This window comes from Sciurus vulgaris, assembly GCF_902686455.1.
Source record: "Sciurus vulgaris genome assembly, chromosome: 4".
NCBI classification, from domain to species: Eukaryota; Metazoa; Chordata; class Mammalia; order Rodentia; family Sciuridae; genus Sciurus; species Sciurus vulgaris.
The window spans coordinates 62,125,800-62,145,434 of NC_136464.1; the positions used below are offsets into that span (position 1 = coordinate 62,125,800).

Consider the following 19,635-nt stretch of genomic DNA (forward strand, 5'->3'; position numbering starts at 1 on the left):
CTCCCCAGAATTCTGAGACAGTTTGGACTTGAGAGGAGGAATGTGAGGAGCTTCCACCAAAACCACTGGAATCACCTTCACAGGAGTTAGTTGTTTGTGAGGATACAATTCATATGTTTGTCTTGAAGTTGTTCAATTATTTCCTTCACTCACTGCTATTTGTCCTTAAGAAGAGGGTCTTTCCATTTTTCAAATGTCATCCTGATATGGGAATATCTGGGCTATTCAAATGGTGATAATATAAGGTAAGCATTTCACAAGGTCATTTTGAAAACTGGAAAATTAAATGGAAGCAAACCAGTTACCATGTACTACGTGCATGTATTTTTTTAAACTATATACTCTCAGGTAATAGAATTGTAGTTAATTGGTATATCCTTATCCCACAGGATAATGGCATGACTTCATGTTTCAAAAATATTTGCCAAGCACATCGTTTGACTAGCAAATTGATTAATGATCCCTTCATTCAAAGAGTTTCAATTTCAGTGGCGGACAGAATATTATACAAATGAGCAAATAAAATAATTGCAGATTGTAACAGAAGCAAAAAATTAAACAGGGTGCTATAATTAGATGCTATTTTGAGTAGTTGGTCAAATAAAAAGCTTTTCAGAAGAGATGGCAACTGAACTGAGAGCTGGATCATGAAAGGGTGTCAACCATGCAAACTCTGTCGGAAAGGCATTCAAAGTAAAAACAATAATAGGTGGAAATAACTGAGAAATTAATGATGTTGGCATGTTTCAGTTTAGAACTTTTAGACCACCTAGAATATGGTGAAAATGGAAAGAGCATTAGTTAAAAAAAAAAAAAAAAAAAAAGTAGACAGGGATTAGATCCTGTACAGAGTTTTGTTTTTCTTTGAAAAAAAAAAAAAAAAAATGTATCATTTCCATTAGTAGTACTAGTAATGTTTAAAATAACAAATTAACCCACCGAAAAATCTAGTAATGATTTGTGATAAGATAGGAGTATTAGGAGAGTAAATTCACATGAATTTATATGAATGTCTCAAGATGACCCTTTAGCTATCCCAACTAGCTGACAGCCCCAGGAGCTTCCATTCCAGATCTCAGAGTGGCAGCCAGCCTACAAATCAGTTTTCTATAGAGTACAAGAAGACTCATTGATTTTAGTCTCCTTCAATTTTTTACATTGTGAAGACAGTCATGGCCACCTCTAAATTATTTCCATGTTGGAGCTGAAACTGGAAATTATTTTCCTCTAAATAAGTTAACATCTTCTTACATTTTCCCTCTCACCCTACTCCTCTGGTACTGAGGTACTTCCATTGAAGTTTTCATTATTATATTTTTTTAATGTTTTTAGCATAATGGGTACTTTCTCAAAGAATATTGATGAATCATTTCTATGTCTTTATTTAATTTTTGTCTTTATTTTGTTTGTAGTTTTTCCTTTGTTCATAATAAGAGAGTAATACATTATTAAATGGATAAATGATTAATTGATCAATAGAAAATAAATGCATAAAATGTGAATAAGGAATTCACCTGATAAATAAATGCCATGTCATAACTTAAACTCTAAAATGAGCTTTATACTTAGGTTTTTCATGATCTAAAGCAAGGAAAATAGTAATTTTAAACACTTATCACCTTGCTAAACAAGAGTTTAGCTAAAACTCTTGGAGATGTGGTTACCAAGGTGATATCTTTTGCACCAACAGCAAATTTATGAAAGTCAGTCTGGGAACTAAATGAGTGACATAGAGAATAGCAATTTTTGATTGACATGGACCCTTATCATTTAGAAGCATTCTCTGAGCTTAATAATAAACCTCAAGATGAAATTTTAACACAAAACAAGAACATTATCTAATTCTAAATGGAGATACAGAAAGAAGGTGTCTCCCCAAATTCAACATTATGTGATATATAACACTTCATTCATTTTCATTTTCCCTCCAATGTAATTATAGATTGTTCTTTTCCCTTAATGTATAGCTAAAGCAAAAGAATTAATTCTAAATTATAATATTGTTATCCAGACTCCACATTCATATTCTGTTATTTGGAGGTGTTATGTTATGACAAAGTTCTGCACATGAAATAAAAGTACATATTTTAATATCTGAGGCCTTCAGACTCCATTCAACCTTCATCGAACTTCTAATTAAATCAGGTTTCTCCAAAAATACTCATGTTTTCTTAAAATCAATTGGTGAGAGAAAGGCTGAAGATCTCTGCACATACCTAACAAGGAATAAATTCCCTATAAAACTACCAAAGTAAGTAAAATATTTTATTTATGAGGATTCAGTTTCTCATAGTCTCTAGGCAATTTAAAGAGACAAGTTGGAAGGAGGAATTAACTCTTTCAGACTGTTCAAGGTGCAAATTCACTGAAGAAGCACTCATTTGACTTGGGAATAGAAGGTGATATAATGCAGAGACCTGGACTGGGTTCCAATCTGGTTCTGGCATTAATTTACTGATACAGTTTCTAAGTCTTAGTACACACAGAGACACACATTTGAATCAGATGAATGCTAAAATTATTTGCTTTTGTTCATCCCTTAGATTAAGTTCTTTTTAAAAACCTCTTTCTCAGTAATTAGTCTCATCTAATAAGATGTTATTTGAAAGGCAACAGTATATTAGTGGATCTCATAATAATACTAACTTAGATCATCTCTTGATCCTAATAATTATGTTATGAAAACCATAGTTAAGCTTTGACTTCAGTTAACAAGTCCATCTAGTAAGTTACTGTTTGGCATTCTTTTTCCTTTGGTTTAAATAAGTTGTTATTAAAGAAAAAGAAATGATTTTGATAATTCAGTTGAATTTTTTGAAGATCCCCTCTAACTCTCTGCCTGTTTTCATGATGCTTCTTTCTGAGAAATATCTCTCATCCTTTTCATCTCTCACACATTTACCTTTGGTATAATTACTTCCTCAATGGAAGTAATCCTTACATCCATGGATTCATGCTCTCTGCAGAACACAGTCAAGGCCTTTCAGTATTACTATTCTCAGGTGTCCTGTCATGTCCTGTCTTTTCTTTTCCTTTCCTTTCCTTTTTTCCCCCAGAATAGTTGAAAACTGGACCTGATCAAGCCCAATTTCAAGAAAAAAACTTCTCTAGGTTAAAGCAAAGATCTGATGTTTTAGACAGTTTTTTCATTACTGTAAACAAAAGATCTGACAAGAACAATTAGAGAGCAGAGGAGGTTCATTTGGGGCTCATGGTTTCAGAGGTCTCAAGACATAGGTGGCCAACTCCACTGCTCTGGGTCTAAGGTAAGACAGAACATAACAGGGGAAGGTGTGGAGGAGGAAAGCAGTTCTGGATATGACAGCCTGGAAGTACACAGAGAGATCTGTTCACCAGAGATAAAAGGCACCCTGCCAGTGACTCTCCTCCTCCATCCACAACCTGTCTGCCTACAGCTACCACCCAGTTAATCCATATCAGTGGATTAATCCACCCATGTGGTTATGACACTCTTAATCTAATCATTTCACCTCTGGATGTTCTTGCACTGGCCCCTACATGAGCTTTTGGGGGACATCTCTGTCTAAACCATAACACCTGCCTTCTTGGAATTGCATCTAAAGACTCATCTGTTTCTGTCTCCTTACAAATACCCCAATGTTAGAGAGACAGTATGTCCCACTGACTGAGATCAAAATTTACAAAAACTATTATCTTTGTAAATACTTGCTGATGCAGGTCTCAAGCTCCAGATTTAAATAAAGAAATAGGAGTGTACATAAAGATGGCTTCTTCCTATAAATCAAGTCAACTTTTTAATTGAAAAGACTGCTAAGTGTTTTGATCCTCAACATTACTTTCATATCTGGTATCTTCTTTTTAAATCCCAACATAGAAAAATAAAATATCACGAATTTAGAAGCATATATTTCCATTCTAAATTCTTTGAATGAGAGTACCTTGGTTAAAAAATTAGAAAAAATAATTCTTTTTATATAAACATTGTTAATTCATTTTTTAGAGACACATGACAGTATTTTTGACCTATTATACATAATTCTACTCACATATTAATCATTTACATAGTTGTGTTTGATATTACTTACAGAAACATTAACTTTCAGTAAAATAATAACTTGATCTGAATGGTTTCTTTGGTTTCATGTATCATTTTTTATTTAAAAGAACCCATCTTTTATATGTACGCTATAGGAAATTACAAATAATTCAAGTAGAATCTGATATAAACAAATGTCTCCAATAATTCCTAACCAAAATCATTTCATTTGTAGACACCATGACTCAAATACCATACCATTAATTATTTTTCTACTTATGCTTAAACAAAAGCACTTGTTTTATAGTTAATATTTTTTAAAAAATGGTTGAATATAAAAAATGTCCATCAAATTTCTTCTTTTAATAAAAGACTCCTTTAACTAATACTGGTGGGAAATTCAGTGGAGCTAGATAATTTGAGATAGATATAATACTAGAACAATTCCCCTTTAGGGAGGCTTGGTGAGACTCATTATAGAACCAATTACTATGTGCAGGTGAATTGTTAGACTGTGGAAATGCTGCATGGTATACAGGGATCTTCACTAAGCCTCAGGCTATTGCTAAACTATCTTAGCCGTATTGTTGACTAGGACACACTTGACTTGATCTAACTTGAGCTTTTCATAGCTACATAGACTACAAGCAAGTTGAATCCATTGCTCTCCCTTGATTACTAGTCACCTAGTCTCTGTTCCACTTTCACATCTGCCTTATCATTTTTCCTTATAAACCCATTTCCTTTGCTTTCTGATGAATTCAAATGATAAGTTCCCTTTTCCCCACTAGTTCCAAAGTTTTTGCTGAGAACTAAATTTGAATTATTGGGAGAGAGACTGAAATTGTCACAGCTAACTTGGCTATTCACTTTGAACCTTTTGTATAATGGGATGAAAAATGGGAAGAAATAGTTCAAATAATACAAATACAACTGCCACATTTATAACAAAATATCTGAAGATATGATAGGTATGATTTCCTTTGAGTTTGTTCTATTTGGTATTCCCTGGGATTTTTGAATCTTTAGATTAATTTGGTCACCAATTTGGAAATTATTCCATTATTTTTTGTCATCTTTTGTCCCAGTTATGTCCCAGTTGTCCACTTGGGACTCCAGTTACACACCAGTGGTATCTTCTTCCTTATCCCACAGAGGCCTGCCTCTACGACTGACTTAGATAGCTCTTTGACAGCTTATGAAATGTGTTTACATCTGAGTGATGGAATTGCTATTATAAATCTTTCTTTTGCATATGTTGGTAATTTTCTGTAAAGGATTATTTCATGTAATTATAGTAATTGCACCATTTCATTTCATTTCACTCTATTTGATTATTAATTTTAAAAGGACTTTGCTATTTACATTTTGTAGCAATTTGGATTTTCCAGTAACCAACAGAGTTCAACACTTTCCTCATGTTGATAGTAGGTGTGATTCTTCATTAATTAATTCTGGGTTTATATCTACTATGTGTTCCCCTTCAAAACTCAGGTTTGCCAATACGATCACATTGCCATAGAGCCTCTCTGAGATGAGGAGTATTCCTTCCCCACGAATGGGATTAGGTGTCTTGAAAAGGGCCTGAAGGAGTGAGTTCATCTCATTTTGCCCTTCTACCTGCTGCCGTATGAGGGCACAGCAGCCCTTTTCCCTGGGGGATGCAGCCCTCAGTGGACACCCAATGCTGCACCTTGATTTGTTTACTTGCAGTCCCCAGCACTATGGGTAATAGATTTCTGTTCTTCATAAATTATCCATTTTTTGATATTCCATGATTGCAGCACAAAGGACCAAGACAGGACAGTATCCTTTGTTCAGGTTAATGTGTAAATGAGAATCCAAGTAACACTGAAATTTAGAAAGTGTCAGGAATATATGATCATTTTAAGTTTCTATGTAAGTTAACCACAGGCAAATCTATTATTTCAAATGTTTAAAATTATTCTTTGGGTTTTATATTTTGGGTAAGAAGATGAACTAAAATTTGTAAAAGAAACAGATTTTTACAGCATGCACTCTTACACTGAGATTTGTGGCATCACATGACTAAACATATTTCATGAATTTGAAAGAATATAAGTTTACATTTTTAGTTGTAAAATTTGAAATCATAGGAAATCGTCTTATAGTTTTACAGAAAGTATGAAGAAATATTACAGAGAAAATCTAGAGTTCATGTTGGAGCAAATAATAAGTTTCTATTTGTTCTAAGAATTTTATTTTCTTTTTAATGCAAACACACTTTATTTATGTATGTATTTATGTGTTAATTTTATTTAAAAGCTATGCACCACCGTATTAAAATATGTAGACCTGATTTTATTTAAGAACTCGTTTAACTACATCAGTTAAAATACATGTAAGATTTTTGTTTGATATCTAGTCTCTGAATACCTTTGTATTTCTTAGTAGCAAAAAGAAATGCTTCAAAAGGTTGTGGTAGAATGAATCCTGATATATTTTTAGGTCCAAGAGATTTTCTTTGCACTTTTCCTTTAATATAATTCCCTTATAAAGGAAAGAATTGGATTTATCATCTTTTTTGATTTCTTTTTTAAAAGAAACCATATTATATTTCCATTTAAATATCAGGATCTTAATGATTTAGGGATATGAATAAATTTATTATACAACAGATATAAATATATAGATACTTGCCACTTGCTTTTACTTCTTTCTTGATACTCAAAAATTAATGTCTCAGTCAAATACAGTATTTTTTCTTTTAGTCTCATATGTTCTAAAAAAGATATCAAAGTTCATGGATCTGGTTGGATGTGGGTTAAAGTGGTTGGCATAGACACGGTTCATTCTCCAACTGTATCTAATAGACAAGAATAAAATGAACTGCATGCACATACAAATTTTGTAGTGAATCCAAGCAAATTTAACAGCTTTTGTTAAGTAAAAGTGTCATCTGCCATAACAACTCCCACAACTGTAACACACAAACTGCAGACAAAACTTCTTTCATGCTCCAATGTGTATGTTTATGCCTCAGGATCTGCTAGCACTTCTCAAGTGGAAAACATTTGCTGTTGAAACAAATAGTTCCTTTATAATTCCCCAACTGGGCTGTGAAGACACTAGCAATTCTGTTGATTTTAGAAACTATCATCACTCATGTCTCGTCCAAGCAAAAATATGCAATTTTTCCATAGAGAATTATGTTATCTAAACATCAAATTTAAGAGATGGCATATCATTTTATATAGCTATTATATTTCACACATTAATTCATTTATTCTTCTTCCAATACACACTTAGTTTTTGTCTACTTTGCACAAGGTATCAGGGATCTAAAATGAGTAAGAAAGGAAAGTAAAAAGTTCACATGAAATATGCTCAAATCAAGAGTTGAATATCCTCAAATCAAGAGTCTGAATATAAATAAGATGAAAATATGTATACTTAGCATACATAATATATTCTTATATTTATGTATGAAAAGGCTGATATTAAACTGCATCAACTACATGGTAAATGGCTCATACGGACAATTATACTAAGAATTTGGAAGAGATTTGACAATCAGAAATGTAGTATTTAGACAGAAGTATTGAGAGGCTAGGATGTAGCTCATTGATCGAGCATTATCTACTATGCTTAAGGCCCTAAGTTCAATCCCTAGAACTGCAAGTAAAAAAAAAAAAAAAAAAAATTAGACAAGAATATTGAGACTTTGGTTTTCAAAAAGAAAGTTGGAATTGGATAGAAGAAGGACTACCTTTCAGGCAGAAAACTGCAAGAGAGAAAACACACAGAATAAACAGGATATATTAAAGGAGAGTTCAGAAAGGTTTGGATAAAGTGAATTGTTCACGTGAGAAGCAATGCTGCATGTATCACTACACACCACATGAAGACTGTTTGTAATGCTGGAAGACTTTCATGACGAATTTTTGAGACAGAAGATGTCAGCAAAGAGACTGAAGTAGGCAACTGTCACCGATTTGTTTGGCATGAACTAGATAAGAAAGAGAAGAGAGGTTGGCATAGCAACTAAGACACTACTGGAGTGTTCTAACTACAACATCATATTAGTTTTTCTAAGGATGCTCTCTTTTTATTTGTTTGAGAGAATAGCATTTATATAATAGTTAATTATTTTTGAAAATGGAAAGAACTATAGAAACAGTAGAAGAGGTACTTCAAGTTCTGCCAATATAAAACAAGTACCAGTCCATTCTTTGTGGAAAATGTTTAAATGAAGTAATCTGAATAGAGATATTACGGATCAAAAAATTACATGATCTCCTTATTAATGCTGCTAGAGATATATATTTCAGCATTCCAGAAATAGACTTTATTTTTAAGACTACCTTTTCTACAACTTGGTGATCACTGTGAAGATCCTTGAACCTGGCTTCATGCTCACTGAATCAGAATTCCTGAAAGTGCAGCTCAGGAATAAATGCTTTTTTGCTTTTTGTTCGGTTTTTAGTTAAAAAGATAATCACCTCTTGATCACAGCAGAGTGTTATGAAACCCAGTTTTGACTAAGCTTTTTTCGTTCTCTTTTCCTCTGTGGATAGTTTAAGACATTCCTGCGCTTTATATTACTGCTGCTCCTTGAGGAGTTATAGGTGTGCTGCACATGCATGATTTAAGCAGTTTATTTAAGCATTTACACACAGGAAATTAAGAACAGACACGCTTAAAACTTCTGGAAAAAATGTACACCTAATACTTCTGGTTATAACAAAAGAAAAAAACATTAAAAAAAAAACAACAACTTGTCTTGGTGTGTGTGATTTCTCCTCTGAATCACATTTTAACATCCTACGCCTGATGTTATGTATGACTAAATGAGCTTTATGTTGGAGATATATGGAAACGAATCCACTTGATTGCTTTGACCACACCCCATATCTCAAATGAAGAGCCGTTGTCATCCTGGCGAGAAGATAATCTGTGGCAGAAAAAGAAAATGTTCGGGTAATATTAATCCAGAAAAAAGGGCCTGCATTTCTCTGTCTGGAGATTGAATTTTAAATATGGAAACAGTTCTAGCAACCTGTTGTTTAGAGTTCTGCTGTTTTGTACCACAGAATTAGTTCTGAGAGTTATCCAGAGAAGAGGTTGAAAAGAACCTCAGAGGAGGTATGAAGTATCATCCCCAGAGGAAGAGAATTTCTTCCTTCAAAGTCGTCATTATCTTGAAGATTAGTGTATGTATCAGAAGCAGAGGCATTAGTCTGACTGCAGAATAAAATGATTCAATGGAAGAATATGAGACAAATTTCTGACAATATATTAAGCAACATTATGGAAATCACTGAGTAGAGAGATTTGTTGAATGATTAGCCCTTGCTGGGTCACCCACTTTAGAATTTGCTTTTAAATTTTTTACTATATTTTTAATAAGATCTATAGCGTTTGGTCAGACTCTATTGCCCTAGTTTAAGTTAAAACATAATATGAAGCTGATTCTCAATAATTTAAAACAGTTTCTTCTTTCTTTGTCCCATTCCTCAAACACAGTTCAAACTAATTAGGAGAAAAACAATAGGTTTGGAAGAACTTTCCCTCATATCTTCTCAGGAAAGTTTTAGGAGGAGGGTTCCGTGAGACAAGATTATATACAAATATGCATAGCACATGAGAGTTTTCAAGTGATGTTAAACCACATTCATAAATCTCTCATTGCTTCATCATCTATTATCATAGGGGCAACAGAGTCCCTTGTATGGTTTCCCAAGTATACTTCTCCAAGTGTGTTAGGAAAGACAAATGGGAAAAATTTCCCCCCCTTGGTTTCTGGAGATCAGGTAAATTTATAAAAGAGTGCATACCTGGACCTTGGCAATACATTAGCTTTGACCATAAATATAGTAGATGTTCTGAGCAGGCCTATAGTAAAGAAAATTATATAACATGGATAATTATAATCCAATCTGATTGGAATATGGAAACACACATTCATGTTCAATTTGTTAACATATTGATAACTCACTATAGGTAATTCTATTAAAATAGAAAAAATACAGCCTTATCATACACACATGTATATCCAGATCTCAGCACAATCATTTACTACCAATGTCCCGTCATTTGTTAAATCTCTACAAATAAAGATTTAGGTACTTCTCAGAGAGTTTTTTAAAAATGTGTTCAGATATTATACAGAGAGAATATAGGAAGTATGTTATACAGAGATAATATAGAGAACATACTTGAGTTCAAATTTTTCATATGTTAAGTATATATATTAAATACTTATGTATATATATTATATAATATATATAATATATATTGTATATATATATAATATATATATAATATATATCTCCAAAACACTTCATAAATTGGTACTTTGGGCTTAGTTCACAATCAAATGAGCAGGGTCTAAGGAAATGAAATAAAAATACTTATAGGAACAAAGAACAACTTTTATAGAATAGCACAAAATACAGAAAAAAAAACACCAAAATATTAGTATGTTAACCATTCTTAAAGGAATTTGCTTACTTCCTAGCTTTTTAAAAAGACACGAGAACTAATACATTAAATGTTACTCCACTTAGAAATACATCTACCTTATCACTTTATTCAACTCAGAAGAGAAAAAAATTGCATGTGGAGAAGCAAATCTAAGGAAGGACGAGTTACTACCCTTCTAAAACTATGCAGTTTATTCATTTAACTTCGAAAGGTCTAGATACAAAGGATTGTTCAGCAGTAGCCAATGAAAACCCAATTAAAATTTGCAATCTATTGATTTTACTTCTGTTTTGGTGACCTCTCATGTGTGTCTCACTCATAAATAAGATGACACAGAAAAAGAATCATTGATTTTTGCATGATCTTTTACTTGCCTTTTTTTCTCCCTGAACAAACAAAATGATATGACTACTTTCCAAATAAGGGTCTTAAGATAGGCAAGGTTGGACTGCATTTGACAATTATCAGAAATAGAATAATAAAATGAACACAATTCACCTCATTGCTGTGATCTTCAAATGCTTTTTTCCTCATTTCTAAATACCTGACAATGACAAGATTAAATTTGGGTTAAGTCCTTGCTTATTGTGCAATGCACAGAGGTTATTTTGATAGCACTGCTCCTTTTTCTTTTAAATAATGTGTTGTGGGAAGAATCTTTCTAGTAATCTCTTTCCTATAATGTATGGGTGACTTCAGCCAGAAAATCTGTTGGAATTCTGATCCTCTCCTATAGACCTCTGGTCAAGTTTCTTCTACCTCTAGGAACAAAATTCCTTCTTCTCAAATCTGAATTTGTTTGTACCAACAAAAATGGGAAAGAATGTGAAAAGAGCCCTGAATGTTAGCGATCTAATCCTTGGATAATCCTGACTCCCTTCTTACTTTTTTGAAAACAATGAACCTCTCCAAACCCCATACTCTACATTTTTTTTTTTTAGGTTTGACAAATATATTGATTTTTTTTTATTGTAAACAAATGGGATACATGTTGTTTCTCTGCTTGTACATGGCATAAAGGCATACCATTTGTGTAATCATAAATTTACATAGAGTAATGTTGTTTGATTCATTCTGTTATTTTTTCCCTTCCCCCCACCCCTCCCACCCCTCTTTACCCTCTATACAGTACTTCCTTCCTCCATACTTGCCCCCCTCCCTAACCCTAACTCTAACCCTAACACTAACCCTTCCCTCCCCCCCATTACGTGTCATCCTCCACTTATTAGCGATATCATTCGTCCTTTGGCTTTTTGAGATTGGCTTATCTCACTTAGCATGATATTCTCCAATTTCATCCATTTGCCTGCAAATGCCATAATTTTATCATTCTTTATGGCTGAGTAATATTCCATTGTATATATATACCACAGTTTCTTTATCCACTCATCGATCTACAAGCAATCAACAAACATATGGAAAAATGTTCAACATCTCTAGTAATAAGAGAAATACAAATCAAAACCACCCTAAGATTCCATCTCACCCCAATTAGAATGGCGATTATCAAGAATACGAGCAACAACAGGTGTTGGCGAGGATGTGGGGAGAAAGGTATACTCATACATTGCTGATGGAGCTGCAAATTAGTGCAGCCACTCTGGAAAGCAGTGTGGAGATTCCTTAGAAAACTTGGAATGGACCCTCCATTTGACCCAGCTATCCCACTCCTTGGCCTATACCCAAAGGACTTAAAATCAGCATACTACAGAGATACAGCCACATCAATGTTCATAGCTGCTCAATTCACAATAGCCAGACAGTGGAACCAACCTAGATGCCCTTCAATTGATGAGTGGATAAACAAACTCTACATTTTTAATGTGGTCTTCAGCTATCTCTAGAATTCTTCCCAAGTATTAAATTTTGTATGTGAAGTCCCAGTCACTCCTTTACAAAAAATGAAAGAAAATTTAGTAATAATTAGCACAGTTGACTTCACCAGTGTAGAGCAACGTGCTGAAGATGAAAGCCACCTTCCACTTGCAATTGCATACAGTGCTCACTCTACAACAAGGTAAATACCACAACCCAAGAAATAGGAATAGAAGAAGCCTTCAAAAGTCAAAGGATAGTCTTCATGGGAGGTCCAAAGGACCCAGGACTATCCAGTGGTGAATATATCAAAGATAGCAAATGATCATACATGACTAGAGTAGTATCAAAGAGTCTGTAAGAAAGGCTAATACCTACCTATGTACATACAGAAATCACATAAGAAAAATAATAATAACTAAAAATCCAAAATCAGACAAGAGTTTTGATCAGAGACTGGGGAGAAGGAAACAGTTGTACATTCATACATAGTTTGCAAATCCCTGAAGTTTCTCCCTTCTTGGATTCCTCTCATAGTTACTCCTAGTAAATACTCTACATACATACCCTTCTCAAACTTTACCCTTCCTGCATTTTTTTTCTTTGAACCTATGAATGATTTCTTAATTCATGTCATTCTTATCCTTTTAGTATACAGCGATATAAGATTTTAGAATTTGTCACAAATAAAAAAAGCCTAAAAGGGAAGAAAACCAAAAATGCATATGCTCTCCAGTTTATTTTAACTGAACTAATGATATCTCCCTACTTTCTGGGAATTTCTTCTGAGTAAAAAACAGCACATCCTCCCTTGTATCACCAATACATATAGATATATCAGTGTTAAAAATGGAATGAATTGAATATTAGATAAATGTTTTAATTCACTAGATGCAATATTCAGTAGAACTGAATGAATATCCTTATAAACCAAACAGTTTCAATCAGACATTTTCTTCCTTGGAAATAATGGGACAACAAGGAAAGATTTTATACTTGGATTGTACAAAGGATGTTATGATGACTTCAGAGACAGAAAAACTTAGCCTCACAACATGGTTCAGCCTGCCTTCTCAGGTGGCAATGCAGATGACCTTCACTCAGTTGCAGCTTGAATTCTTTCCAAACACTGGATTTTCCCTCTTGTGACCAGCAAGACTCTGAACCAACTGGATAGAGGGAGGATATAGCAAATAACCAATATAAGCAACAATAACCATAGTAACATGTAAATTAACTGTAGACAAGGCCGTTCATAGGCAAATCTTCCAGTCATTAAACAACTACTTCTTGTGGGCCCCAGAAATACCTTAATTTCTGAAACTTTTCCTTCACTTCTAGTAGCTAGTCATCCAGCATACTAATAGTTCACCCTGTCCTACATGCTCATATGAGTTGGGTTTCTGTTACTTTTGTACTTGCACTTGAAATAATTCTATTTCACATTTTAATATGTACTGTTAATTAAAGAATTTATTGAAATATGTGAAAATGTTTTAAAACCATACTTTAAAGTGCCACTTATCTCAAAATTATCATTAATATTTTAAAAGCCAATGATATTAAGGCTATGAACTCTATAGTATATTTGCAATCAGAAATTGTTATCAATGCTTACCTGTGAAACTTCAGTAGGGTGAAAAACTAGGGAATAATGGAATAGGTGAACATATACCCCCAAAGAACAGTAGAATCATCAAACAAGTATTTACTCGATTTCAATAGCTTGAGACTAGATGTATTTAAGAGATAACATTAACGAGTATTCTTCAAATTAAACTCAACTTGCTGAAATCTTCCAATTAATCATTCACGTGAAGAATGAAATGGAAAGAGGTAAACAACAAGCATTGATGTAGTAGGATCTAAACATTAGTCTTCAGAACCACAAGATATCTGTGAAAAATGTTAAGCTAAACATACCATCTAGTCTACACAGTAAGTCCTAAAATTTAAGCTATCAATTTAGTATAGAAAAAGTAATGAATTCATCTCATACTAAATCATCCTCCTAAGTATGTGCATAATAACATAGGATACGCACCTAATCAGCCTTCAATATACTAATTGCAGAAAACACTGGTAACATAAAGTCTATATTTTGTAGGAGAAAATCTAAAATATGCTCTATCAGTTTTTTCCTCTTTTCTATTTCTGATAAAATCATAATAAAAGCTCTTTTGGTGCAAAGCTTCATTACTGATACAAATGCCGTGGTATATTTACTCAAATAGTTTTTTTTAAATTTATTTATTTTGATTCATTGTACACAAATGGGTACAACTATTGTTTCTCTGGTTGTACACAAAGTAGTCAGACCATTTGTGTAATCATACATGTACATAGGGTAAAGATGTTTGATTCATTCTGTTATTTTTCCTTCCCCCCAACCCCTCCCCACCCCTCTTTTTCCTTTATGCATCTATATATACATACATGCATCTATTCTCTATACATCCTTCCTCTATTCTTACCTCCCTCACATCCCATTATATATCATCATCTGCTTATCAGCAAGATCATTAGATGTTTGGTTTTTTGGGATTGGCTTATCTCACTTAGCATGATATTCTCCAACTCCAACGATTTACCAGCAATGCCATAATTTTATTCTTCTTTATGGCTGAGTAATATTCCATTATGTATATATACCACAGTTTCTTTATCCATTCATCAATTGAAGGGCATCTAGTTTGGTTCCACAATCTAGCTATTGTGAATTGAGCAGCTATGAACATTGATGTGAGTGTATCACTGTAGATGCTGATTTTAAGTCCCTTGGGTATGGCCAAGGAGTGAATAGCTGGATCAAATGTTGGTTCCTGTACAAGTTTTCTAAGGAATCTCTACACTCTTTCCAGAGTGGCTGCACTAATTTGCAACCCCACCAGCAATGTATGAGTGTACCTTTTCCCCCACATCCTCACCAACAACTATTGTTGCTTGTATTCTTGATAATAGCCATTCTAATAGAGGTGAGATGGAATCTTAGGGTAGTTTTGATTTGTATTTCTCTCGTTACTGGAGATGTTGAACAGTTTTTCATATATCTGTTGATTGCATGTAGATCTTCTGTGAAGTGTTTGCTCATTTCCTTAGCCAATTTATTGATTGGGTTATTAGTATACTTGCTGTAAAGTTTTTGAGTTCTTTGTAGATTCTGGAGATTAGTGCTCTATCTGAAGTGTGTGTAGCAAAGATTTTCTCCCACTCTGTAGGCTCTCTCTTCACATTGCTGATAGTTTCCCTTGCTGAGAAAAAGCCTTTTAGTTTGAATCTATCCTAATTATTGATAAAACATAGCGCACCATGATCAAGTGGGTTTCATCCCAGGGATGCAAGGTTGGTTCAACATCCAGAAATCAATAAATGTAATTCACCACACAGACTTAAAATTCGGAATCACAGGATTATTTCAATGGATGCAGAAAAAGCATTTGATAAAATACAGTAGCCTTCATGCTCAAAACACTAAAAAATAATAGGGATAGTAGGAACATTACTCAACATTGTAAAGGCTATCTATGCTAAGCCCATGGCCAACATCAATCTAAATGGAGAAAAACTGAAACCAATCCCTTTAAAAAAAGGGAACAGGCAGGGATGCCCTCTTTCACCACTTCTATTCAACATCATCCTTGAAACTCTAGCCAGAGCAATTATACAGACCAAAGAAACTAAAGGAATATGAATAGGAAAAGAAGAACTCAAACTATGACTGTTTGCCAATGACATGATTCTATATTTAGAGGAGCTGAAAAATTCCACCAGAAAACTTCTAGAACTTATAAATGAATTCAGTAAAGTAGCAGCATATAAAAATCAATGCTCATAAATCTAATGCATTTTTATCCATAAGTGATGAATCCTCTGAAAGAGAAATTAGAAAAACTATCCCATTCACAATAGCCTCAAAAAATAAAGTACTTGGGAATCAATCTAACAAAAGGGGTGAAAAATCTCTACAATGAGAACTACAGAACACTAAAGAAAAAAATTAAAGAAAAACTTAGAAGATGGCAAGATCTCCCATGTTGATGGATAGGAGGAATAATATTGTCAAAATGGCATACTACCAAAAGTGCTATACAAATCAGTGCAACTCCAATTAAAATCCCAATGATGTACCTCATAGAAATAGAGCAAGCAATCATGAAATTCATTTAGAAGAATAAGAGACCCAGACAAGCTAAAGCAATCCTTAGCAGGAAGAGTGAAACAGGAGGTATCCCAATACCAGAACTTCAACTATACTGCAGAACAATAATAACAAAAACAACATGGTATTGGCACCAAAACAGACAGGTAGATCAATGGTAAAGAGTAGAGGACACAGAGACAAACACACATAAATCAGTTTTCTCATACTCGACAAAGGTGCTAAAAACATACTGTGGAGAAAAAGATAGCCTCTTCAACAAATGGTGCTGGGAATCCATAAACAGAAAAATGAAACTAAACCCCTATATCTCACCCTGCACAAAACTCAACTCAAAATGGATCAAGAATCTTGGAATCAGACCAGAGACCCTGCAGCTTACAGAAGAAAAAGTAGATGCAAATCTTCATCATGTTGGCTTAGGGTCAGACTTCTTTAACATGACTCCCAAAGCACAAGAAATAAAAGCAGGAATCGAGTAGTTTTCTGGTAGCAATCTAAGAAAAAGTTTTTCGTGTATCTATTGATTGTTTGTAGATCATCTAAGGAGGTGAAATTAAAAGACCCAGAAGTCAAATTGGAAAAGAATTTTTCAGATTTTCTCATTGTTTTATCTGCTTTAAAATTCACTCTGTTTTTCAATGATGCCATGTGATTCTACAATTTTTAATTTCTTCCTCTGTATTTTACCCAGAGTGCCATTAAATTTAGTCAAATAACATAACAAATGTCAACTAATGGACTTACAAAATATTAGCACTAGAATAATTTTCTATGAGCAATTGTGTATATATTTATATCTGTGTATATGAACCTTGAAGAAATCTAAGCCATAGAACAGAAATTATTTAATTATTTTAAAGATATTAAGTTTTGCTCCAGCACCAAAAATTCAAATCAAAAGCAACCTGAGAACTAATGATATTTAAATTGCCTAATATTTCTGAATTTTATAAATACTTAAACTTCTAAGAATGCCAGTTAGTTTTTCAATGCTTTGTAAACACTTGTTAACTTTTAAAACTATAATAAGATTCCTTTTTTCAGACAGTGAATAGCATCAACCTTACAGACTCCATCAGCAAATTACCTTAAGAATGAGCAATAATAAAACCTGAATTTGTACAGCAAACATAAGAACATAACATTAGGGTTAATTAAAAGTGTTTTAAGGTTTTTGGAGGTCTATGGTATAATTGAAATAGGTTCTCCAATCATAAATCTAGGTAACACAAATGATGGGGTAAATATTACCCTTGAATATACATTTTCTGATCATCTGCACGTCCAGATTTTACTGCCTGTGAATATTTCAATAAAAGGTAGTTTATGACATAAAGACATGAATAAGACCATATTCGAGCACTCTTTTCAGGAAATCTAAGATTTTTAAAGATCAGTCTTATAAAGGTCAATACACCTAGCTCTATGATTAGAAAATTAAAATATGCTGCAATACATACAAAATATGAAAGAAGAAATCACTTAGAGAAATACAAAAATATAAATATTCAAATTCAAATAAAATATTTAACTGGTATGATCATCAAATTAAGAAACTTATGTTATGATTTAATTGCTGAAAATATATAGTGAAACTTGCACTAATATAGGAAAGTCAAAATGGTAGACCTTTAAAGAATGCTTACTGTGAGAAGTTTATTCAGTAATTCAATTTCTAGTAATCTATTTTAGGGAAAAAATGTATTTTCATAAGTGTGCATGAAATCATTCTTCATTCAGATAATTATATATTTATAAAAGAAAATTTGAAATAATATATTTATTATTATATTAATATAAAATGTTATTATGTTTTCTTTCTTTTTTCTTTCTTGTTTTTTTTTTTTTTTTGGTACTGGGTATTGAACTTAGAGGCACTTGACCACTGAGCTATATACATCCCCCAGCCCTATTTTGTATTTTATTTAGAGACAGAGTCTGACTGAGGTGCTTAGGATCTCGCTTTTGCTGAGACTGGCTTTGAACTATCAATCTTCCTGTCTCAGCCTCCTGAGCTACTGGGATTACAGGCATGCACCACTGCACCCAACACATTATATTTTCAATTATGACTTTTTTAAAGAAACATGACCATTTCTTATGTATAAATATTAAGTGATATGCAAGATAAAAAGAATAGTGTGTACTATAAGAAATCATGTAATTTGATGACATAAAATAAAACATAAAGCATAAAATGTTTTCTGTTCAATGAAAGGCACTCTTCACAAAGTTAAAGATAAATGTCTGAATAAGAAAGTAAATTTTCAACTTTTTGGAACAATTAATTTCAAAAAAGAAAACTCAAAAAACTGAAGATCACATAAAGTGATTTTCAAAATATTATTAGTAAATGGCCTAACTGCAAATTAACTTACTAAGAAGTTACTAAGATGTTATTTTGTACCCATTGTCCAGAAAAAAAAAAAGAAAATTATATAATTCGAGATGTTACTGGATATTTGCTAATATAGGGACCAACATGTACTTTGTTGTGTTGGAAGTGGCTAAATCTTACATATAGTCAAATTCATTATATGTATGTTTATGCACCAAAAATTCTGCTCCAAGGTGTATATAGCCCAAAGAAATTTTCACAGAAGTTTCATAGAAGACAAATGTGAAGATGTTCCTTACTGTGGGATTTGTGGAGATGGGAAATTGTAGGTAAATGGGATGTTCATCACTAGAAGAAAAGGTAGACAGAATAGGTTACATGTATATACTGGTATATAATGCAGAGTAAAAATTATGTACATATATACACACAATAACACATAATAACATGAAGCTCTTTAAAGCTAGGGCTGAGAGACAAAAGTAAGAAACAGCATTATACACACACAAACACACATGTACATTAATCTCTCAATATCTATAGGGAATTGGTTCTAGGACTCCCTGAATATGCTAAAATATGGATGCTGAAGTCTATTAAAAATGTAGTAATATGTACATATAATCTTCTGCATATAAGTCTTTATTAAATTACCTTAGATTTTTATAATACCTAATATAATGCAAATGCTATATAAATAGTTGTACTGTTTTTAGTGAATGATGACATGACAAAACGTCTATATATATTCATTACAGATGTAATTTTTAAACTATTTTTGATCAATGATTTGTTGAATCTGTGTACATGTAGCCCACAGTCATGAAGAGCCACTTGTATGTATGTGTAAACACA

The 19,635-nt window shown here is 33.0% G+C and overlaps 1 long non-coding RNA gene across 1 annotated transcript; it reads right to left on the minus strand.

The window, feature by feature from the left end:
• Positions 1–1,300: 1,300 nt before the first annotated feature.
• Positions 1,301–19,356, minus strand: LOC306659565. The gene is made up of 2 exons (XR_013763339.1): positions 19,080–19,356; positions 1,301–6,845 (listed from the first exon to the last, which is right to left on the minus strand). It is a non-coding gene; the product is annotated as an uncharacterized lncRNA (long non-coding RNA).
• Between the last annotated feature and the right edge of the window lie 279 nt (positions 19,357–19,635).